The sequence below is a fragment of the Trichechus manatus genome, unplaced genomic scaffold (genome assembly GCF_000243295.1).
Source record: "Trichechus manatus latirostris isolate Lorelei unplaced genomic scaffold, TriManLat1.0 scaffold00024, whole genome shotgun sequence".
Classification (NCBI taxonomy): Eukaryota; Metazoa; Chordata; class Mammalia; order Sirenia; family Trichechidae; genus Trichechus; species Trichechus manatus.
Genome location: NW_004443960.1, coordinates 19,054,785 through 19,064,758, shown reverse-complemented (window position 1 = coordinate 19,064,758; position 9,974 = coordinate 19,054,785).

Genomic DNA, 9,974 nt, shown 5'->3' with positions numbered 1-9,974 from the left:
ATATCCTTAAACAAGTGTTTGTATATATGATAAAATACCTCAAATCAGAAATTCAAAAACTCAGCACAGATATGGACAAAAAACAGGAAGAAGTGAAAAAAAGTTGACTGACTTTAGGGAAAGAGATTTAATAAAAAGACAAAAATCATTCTAGTTATGAAAACTAAATTACATGATGTCCTAAAAGAATAGAGTTTACTGAAAAATATAATAAGGGTAATTGAGGAGAGAAATTAAAACAGCAAAGCAAATGAAAACAAAATAGAGATTTAAAAAAAAAGAGAAAGTGATTGACATAGAAAAAGATCCAACATACAAAAAACTAGAGTCTCTGAAAAAGAAAACAAAGCAAAGCAACAATAAAACCAGTGGAACAGAAATAATATTTAAACTATAATCCAAGGAAATTCCCTAAATAAAAGACTAAGTAAGTCACTTACAAATCAAAACAAACCACGTTGGCATCAGACTTCTCAACAGCAATATACAAAGCAATAGTAGAGGAGCAGCATTTTCAAGAAAGAAAATGTGAGCCAAGGATTTTATTTCCAGCCAAGCTTTCCTATATAAAAGCAGTTTTAAACATGTAAAAACCCAGGATATACTAATAAGCACTTACTGAAGAATCTACTAGAAGATGAGCTTCATCCAACCATAATATATTGTTAAATAAAAAAGGTAAGAGTATATGTATAAGGGAATAAAGAATATTATATATGTATATATATATACATACACACAGACTCACACACATACCTAAAGATATATACACATATATACAGACTCACACACACATACATATTTAAAGGCACACATGCAGAAGCATCATTTTTGCACAAAGAAGCACAAAGAGGTTAAACCAGACACTAATAATTGGTTATCTACAGAGAGTGGATTAGAATAGGTTAGAAGGAATAACAAAGGCAATGTCAGTTCTTTGATTATACATTTTTATATAGTTTTGACTTTTCATTGATGTTAATGTTTTACATATTCAAAAACATAAAACTAAATCAACAGAGGTAAGTAACTAAAACTGGATAAAAATGTAAAAGAACTCTAGATAGGTATTAATAACATAACCACAAGAAGCAAGAAAAAGAACTAGCCTAAGTAAATTGTTAAACACAGTATGTTGATACATACCCCTAGATGAATAGTCTACAGAGAAAAAGAACTTCAAAGAAATCTTAAACTTTACTTATCAGGTTTGCTGGGGGTAGCAGTATGTATGAAAGTAATTCAGAAACATGTTTTTGTAAGATTGGGAAAATGAGTAACTATACTGATGTCGCTGGGAACTAGGATTCTGTGAGAGAAACCTGTTGCCATTGAATTGATTCCGACTCATAGTGACCCTATAGGACACTATAGGTAGAACACAGGGTTTCCAAGGAGCGGCTGGTGGATTCAAACTGCTGACCTTTTGGTTAGCGGCCAATCTCCTAACCACTGTGCCACCAGGGCTCCTCTGTGAGAGAAAACCTAAAAACCCATTGCTAGCAAGTCAATTCCAACTCACAGCGACCCTATAGGACAGAGTAGAACTGCCCCATAGGGTTTCCAAGGAGCAGCTGGTGGATTCAAACTGCCAACCTTTTGGTTAGCAGCCTGAGCTCTTAACCACTGTAGCACCAGGGCTCCTCTGTGAGAGAATGGAGGTACAAATATATAATGGGAGGAGGAGAGGGAGAAACCTGTAGTGATGTGTTGGAACTGACAGTATCAATATAAACTCATGATTTAAAAAAAAAAAAAATCCTAATCGGTTCACTGAAAGAATCTAGAAGCAATGATACCCCAGCAGCAATGAACACACCTAGAGTTCCCAGATCTTAGTTTCTAAATATAATCCCCAACTAGGAGGAACCAGGGCTCCTTGGTTGATTGATTCTAGGTCTGAGTGTTCAAGTCAGCCTGGAATATCTAGCTCTCTCTGAAAGACAGTGCTCAAAAAGTGACAGAGAAATATCACAAGGACACTGCTTGAAAAAGACCCACTGGCTAAATCTGGGACGATTTTAGCATCAAAAAAGAATAATGATCAAATGATTGGAATCATTCAGATAGTGTTCTCTGACCATAATGGAATTAAGCTAAAAAGAATTGACAAAGATATAACTAGAAAAGCTCCAGTTGCTTGGAAATTAAGCAGTATGCTCTCAATAACTCATGGAATAAAGGAATAACTCAAAACATACTAATCTCTTAAACATACATGCAAAATTTCTTAACAAAATATTAGCAAATCAAATTCATTGAATAGACTCCAACTAAATGGCATTTATTCTATGTATGCAAGGATGGTTTGGTATTTGAAAAACCACTACATTAACAAAACCTTAAAAAAATTATCTGAGCACCTTGATAGACACAGAAAAGGCATTTGACAAAACTGAACACTAATTCATGATCTTAAGGTCTTAGCAAACTTGGAAAAGAAGGAAGCTATCTAAATCGATAAAGAACATCTGTGAACAACATACAACAAACAAGATGCTCAAATCAATAAAATTGACCAACCTTTAGCTAAAAACCCATTGCTGTCAAGTTGATTCCGACTCATAGCGACCCTATAGGACTGACAAAAAAAGGAAAAAAGATGCAAATAATCAAAGTAAATAAAAGAGGAGACATTACAACTGAAATAAATAAAACTATGACAATATTATGAGCAACTGTACAGCAACAAACTGGATAACCTAGAAGAAATGGACAAATTCTTAGAACCACACAACCTACCCAAACTGACCCAAGAGGAAATAGAAAATCTCATCAGACCCATAACGAGTTAAGAGAGTAAATCACTGATCAAAGACCTACCAATAAAAAAACAGTCCTGGACCAGATTGCTTCACTGGGGAATTCTACCAAACATTTAGAGAAGAATTGACATCAATCCTGAATAAACTCTTCCCAAAGATAGAGGAGGAAGGAATACTCCCTAATTCATTCTGTGAAGCAAACATAACCCTGATACCAAAACAAAGACAGCAGAAGAAAAGAAAACTAACGACCAGTATCCCTTATGAATGTAGATGCAGAAATCCTCAACAAAATATTAGTGAATAGAATACAACATATTGAAAGAGTTATACAGCATGACCAAATGGGATTCATTCCAGAAATGCAGGGATGATTCAACATTAGAAAATCAATCAACGTAATACACCACATCAATAGAACAGAGGAAAAGAAACACATGATCATCTCTATGGATGCAGAAAAAGAATTTGATAAAATCCAACACTTTTTCTTGATGAAAACCCTCAAGAAGATTGGAATAGAAGAGAAGTTCCTCAGTATGATTCAGGGCATATATGAACAGCCAACATTATACTCAATGGAGAAAGATTGAGAGCTTTCCCCTTGAAATCAGGAATAAGACAAGGGTGCTCGCTCTCACCACTTCTATTCAATATTATATTAGAAGTCCTAGCAATAAGACAAGAAAAAGAAATAAAACATATCCAGATTAGAAAAGAAGAAGTAAAATTATCTCTATTTGTGGATGATAACCTGAATCCCAAAGATTCTGCAAGAAAGCTTCTAAAGCTAATAGAGGAATTTAGCAAAGTTGCAAGGTACCAGATCAACAAACAAAAACCAGTTGGGTTTCTATACACTAACAATGAGAAATCTGAAAAGGAAATTAGGAAAATCATTTCATTTACAACAGCATCTAAGAGAATAAAATTTTATTGTGGTAAAATATATATAACAAAATATTTGCCATTTTAACCTTTTTTAAGTGTCCAGTTCAATGGCATTAATTATATTCACTATGTTGTGCAACCATTACTACCATCCATTTCCAAACATTTTTCATCACTCTAAACAGAAACTTAGTGCCCCTCAAGCAATAATTTCCCTTTTCTCCCTTTCCCCAGCCCCTGGAAACCACTAATAAATGTTTGTCTCTATGCATTTGCCTATTCAAGACATTTCATATAAGTGGGATCATACAATATTTGTCCTTTTGTGTCTGACTTATTTCATTCAACATAATGCCTTCAAGGTTCATCCATGTTGTAACATATATCAGAACTTCGTTTCTCTTTATGGCTGAATAATATTCCATTGTATTTAGGTACCACATTTTGTTTATCCATTCATTTGTTGATGGGCACGTAAGTTGTTTCCACCTTTTGGCTATTGTGACTAGTGCTGCAAGGAACACTGATGTACAAATATCTGTTTGAGTCCCTGCTTTCAAGTCTTTTGGGTATTATACCTGGAAGTGGAATTGCTGGGTCATATGGTCATTCTGGAGCCCTGGTGGTGAAGTGGTTAAAAGGTCAGGCTGCTAACCAACAGGTCGGCAGTTGAATCTACCAGCGGCTCATTGCAAACCCTATGGGACATTTCTACCTATAGAGTCGCTATGAGTCGGAGTCTACTCAACAGCACACAACAACAACAAACCACATGGTAATTCTATGCTTAACTTCTTGAGGAAATGCCGCACTGTTTTCCATAGCAGCTGCCCCATTTTACATTCCCACCAGCAATGCATGAGGTTCCAATGTTTTGATGACTGGAAACAAAAACATACCAAAGCACATGCAATGCAGCAAAAGCAGTTTAGCTGTAATGCCTACATTTAAAAAGAAGATTTCAGATTAATAACATAGCCTTGCACCTACAGGAACTAGAAAAAGAAGAGCAAACTAAACCCAAAGCAAGCAGAAGGAAGGAAATAATAGAGATTAAAAGCAGAGATAAATGAAATAGAGAATAGAAAAACATTAAGAGAATCGAGGAAAGAAGAGTTATATGAGACTCCTGCTTGCCAGCCCCCACATTCCTAGTAAGTGTATTAATATTATTTCTATTAAGTCATTACTACTAATAGTAGTTTCGTTATTTTAATAATAAAATGAATAGTATATAATACCTAATAACAATTACCAAATATACTTATTATATAATGCGTATTATTATACTTATCGCAGCCCCGGTGGCACAGTGGTTAAGAGCTCGGCTGCTAACCAAGAGGTCAGCAGTTTGAATCTACCAGTTGCTCCTTGGAAACCCTATGGGGCAGTTCTACTCTGTCCTATAGCGTCGCTATGAGTTGGAATCAACAGGTTTGGTTTTTTTGTTTTATTATATTTATTAATACTCATTAAACACTTCACAAAAATGATCTCATTTATGCCTCATGCAAACTAGAAACGATTGAAATAGCACATCAATCTATGTTTATTTTGCTTCAACTGAAGCTAAAGAGGGAAGTGCATTTTAAAACAAAATATATTAAGTAAATAATAATAGAGGTGTCAAAAGGTATTAGAACCTCCACAGAACCCGAAAGTTGGACTCCTGGTACATGTGGTCACCTAAGAATTCCCTCTACCTGCACAGGTTGTAAAGCCCCTGAGCCAGACCAGAGGTATTGCATAACTTACATTTTGAAAAGGCTCTGGAGCCTTGAAACCAGTTCACTATGCCTCTGGTTCTAAGAGAACCAATTCAACCAGGACCAATTTCCCCCAGCACTACTTTAATGAGTCCCTGGGTGATGTTACCCAAAACCTTTCAAGGAAAATGATTTGAGTTTATTCACAGACTGGTCCTGTTCCTACAGGATTTGCTGGAACCGGATAGATGACTTTTCCAATGGATATAAAGAGACAGAGATGCTGTTGAATTGACTCCCACTCATGGCAACCTTATGTAAACAGAATGGAACATTGCCCAGTTCTGCCATCCTCACGACTGTTGGCATGTTCGAGTGCATTGTTGTGGTTATTGTGCCAGTCCATCTCACTGAGGGTCTCCCTCACCCTCGCTGACCCCCTACTTCACCAAACATGATGTCCTCCTCCAGCGACTGATCCCTCCTGATGACATGTCCAAAGCAAGCAAGTCAGACAATGTTCTGTCGTGATCCATAAGGTTTTCACTGGCTAATTTTGGAAGTAGATTGCCAAGCGTTTCTTTCTAGTCTGTCTTAGTCTGGAAGCTCCTCTGAAGCCTATCCACCATGAGTGACCCTGCTGGTATTTGAAATACCAGAGGCATAGCTTCCAGCATCATAGCAACACGCAAACCACCACAGTAGGACAAACTGATGGATGGTGGAATGTGCCTTTAATAAGAGCTAAATTCTTTAATTCACAATGGAAGCAAATATATATTTGGCTTTCCTATCTCATATCTCTCTCTTTCTTAGTGAGTATTTGATTTTGCTTTTCTTTTTCCTTAAGAATAATGAACCAAACAGTTTATTTTCTTTTTACTTCTGTATTTTTAAAACCCAATAAATGTTACATAATAATGAAAACAAAAATAATGGGCCATAAACATTGCTGCAACCCCAGCATCCCTAGGCATGAATTCTAGAGGCGGTGAACTGAAGAAACAAAATTGTGTAATTGAAATTAGCTTTTCCCAACCACCACAGCATCTTCTCTTTTTGTTGACAATATAAGAGATTTGTTTATTATGTGGTTACGCTGTGCCAAGCACTGTGCTAAGAGTACTACATATGATTTATTTCATTGGTATATATTTTGACACTTACCCATACACTGTCTTATAGTATACTGTGACCATTTCCTAAGACATGCCCTATGTAGCTCCCAACCCAAATACCAGGGAGCACATCCAAGCATCCACACTTTCTAATCCATTTTCTGGAGTCCCTGGGTGGTGCAAACAACATGCTTGGCTGCTAACAGAAACATTGGAGGTTCAAGTCCACCCAAAAGTGTCTTGGATGAAAGCCCTGGAAATCTACTTCCAAAAAGGCAGCCATTGAAAACCCTATGGAGTACAGTTCTTCTCTGACACACAAAGGGGTCACCATGAGTTAGAATCGACTTGACAGCAACTTGTTTTTTTTTCAACCCATTTCCCAGACTCCAGTCTCACTCACCAGTTTCATCCTACCCATTGGCACAAGATCCACCTTTCTAGAAGTTTAATCTCTTTGAGCATGTAATTTCTGAGAAATTAGCTGTCTGACTCCAAAAAGCATTCCCAGCTTTATCTCCCACTGCCCCTAGGCAACAGCCCCCTGCTCCAGCCCAGCTCGTCTGGCAATTCACCATTCCCAAGGACTAGACCAGTGCAATTTAATGGTTAGGAGCATAGTTCTGACGTCAGACTGTTGTTGTTGTGCCATCAAGTTGATTCCAACTCATGGTGACCCCAAGCGGTACAGAGTAGAATTGAACTCCATAAGGCTTTCTTGACTGTCATCTTTATGGAAGCAGACCAACAGGCCTTTTTTTCCATGTAGCCGTCCGGTGGGTTCCAACAGCCAAACTTTCAGTTACCAGCCTACCAGTGTCTGACTACCTGAGGGCAAATCCCACCTCCTCTGCTGACTTGCTGGTTGAGCTTGGACAAATCTCTTTACCTCTTGGAGCTTCATATGTACTGTAAGGCTAATGACACCTACCTACCTCAGAAGTTGTTACATAATTACATGATATAATGCACATAAAGTCCTTGGTGTGGTACATAGCACATAGTAAAGGTCAATACCTGTTACTTTATTATTTTAGGCCTTATTTATCCGTGCTCCCTCAAGAAACCCTTACCTAAGCACCCCAGGTCAAAACAACCTCTCTCCTTTCTTTGAATTACTAAAAGCATTTACTTTTCCTTTTTGGTAGTTAGAGTTTACTGCTGAGAAACAGTTTTTTCTTCTCCTGGAATTCAGATTTCTGGGGTCCATGGAGTTGGGGTGATCCACCAAGGCCCTGAGATCTTCTTTCAACCTTGAGCCTTGAGAAAAATAGTTTCCTAAAGTCACCTTTAAGTCAAACAATAGCCTAGTAAGTAGTGGTGTAACCAATAATTAATCAGAGATAATCACTGCCAACTTTGCCAATTGTCGCGTAGGATTTTATCTTAGAAAATTAGTAGAGAGATACTCAGGTTTATCATGCATAAACCGGTTTAGTTTATTGTGAGGTAGTCATGGCAAGACGCACAAATAAGATCTCACAGCATTCATTTAGAATCAGAGAATCCGAATTAACAATTACAATGTTAGTTTAATGGTTAGAGTCCAAATCTTTTTTACCTTTAACGAGAGGTCTGGGGAGCAAGGCTTGACCACGGCTCAAACTCAGCAGAGGGCCCTCATAGCTGGGTTCCACTGTGAGCAGCAGTAGGCAGAGTCTCAGCAGGCTCTCGATGTTTGCCTCTGCCTTCTCTTAGTAAGTGAGCAGAAATTTAGGGTTTAAATCTGAAATTCTCCCCTTGGCCTCACACAATAAGAGCCCATGTGACATCTCGAGTATGTCATATATCTTTTCTCCAGGGTTAAAGATGAGCCAAATGACACATCTTTTCTTCAAGGTTAGAGATTAAAAAACTAAACCCATTGCTGTCTCGTCGATTCCGACTCATAGGGACCCTACAGGACAGAGTAGAACTGCCCCATAGGGTTTCCAAGGCTGTAATCTTCATGGAAGCAGACTGCCACATCTTTGATCCAGGGAGAGGCTGATGGGTTCTAACCACAGATCTTTTGGTTAGCAGCTTAGCACTTAACCACTGCACCACCAGGGCTCCTGGTTAGAGATTAGAGAGGTTTAGACTTATGTCTCTATGCTAGCTTACAAACATTAACTATGTAATGTCTTCTTTATCACAGCATGTCAGGTCAAGTCAGTTTAAAGCTTGTTTTACAGTCTTTACGTACTTCACATGCTTCTATATTTCTATGTCTAAGTTCAAAATTTTTCTCAATAACTTTCTCATTAGTTAACAGGTTTCTAATGGCCTATGGTTAATGTTAGAGAACCTCACAAAGGTAGATATATTTCTGTTTTTAAGTTCATATTATAAGTGCTTATACATATGTACTTTGGAAGCACAATAGTGACATACCTTATGGGGTTTGAGAGCATTATAGAAAAATACATAGAGCCCTGGTGGCATAGCGGTTAAGTGTTTGGCTGCTAACCAAAAGGTCAGCGGTTTGAATTCACCAGCTGCTCCTTGGAAACCCTATGGGGCGGTTATACTCTGACCTATAGGGTCGCTATGAGTCGGAATTGACTCGATGGCAACGGGTTTGGTTTTTTTTTTTGTTTGTTTATAGAAACACACAGAACATAAGTAGCTTAGTGAAGACCATTTTGCTTTGGGTGTTGTGCTGTTTCAAAAATTATCTATGTTGATAGATTGATGCCTTTGAATTACGGTGTTGGCGAAGAATATTGAATACACCTTGGACTACCAGAAAAACAAACAAATCTGTCTTGGAAAAAGTCCAGCCAGAATGCTTCTAAGAAGCGAGGATGGTAAGACTGCATCTTACGTACTTTGGACACGTTACCAGGAGGGACTAGTCCCTGCAGAAGGACATCATGCTTGATGGAGTAGAGGGTCAAGGAGAAAGAGGAAGACGCTCAACAAGATGGATTGACACAGTAGCTGCAACAATGGGCTCAAACATAGCAACGATTGTGAGGATGGCACATGACAGGGTAGTGTTTCATTTTGTCACTGTGAGTTGGAACTGACTCACGGGCACCTAACAATAACAACAGACAGCTTCAAGAAACAGAAACTCCCGGCCCCCAGACACCCTTTTAGCTCAGTGGTAAAGTTATCTCCAAGGTTCGCCATTCAGCCTGGGAGTGGACAGCCCCGTAAAACCAAATGAGACTAACGAGGTACAGTAGTCCAGTGACAAGGGCCAGAAGGCAGAAGGGGACAAGGAAGCCAGTGATAGGGAACCCAAAGCTGAGTAAGGATATTGTTGATGTGTTGTGAGATTTTCATAGGGCAACATTTATAGTAACTGTTAAATGAGAAACTATTTTGTTCTGGAAGCCTTCATCTTAAGTGAGAATAACAGCACAATCAGAAGAGCGTAGTCAATGTCACTGAACTGTGCATGTAGAAATTTTTGAATTGGTGTATCTTTGGCTATGTGTATTTTCACCAAAAAAAAAGGTTGAGAAGTTAGAGGGTTGACATGTTGTGGGGTTGTTAACCAATGT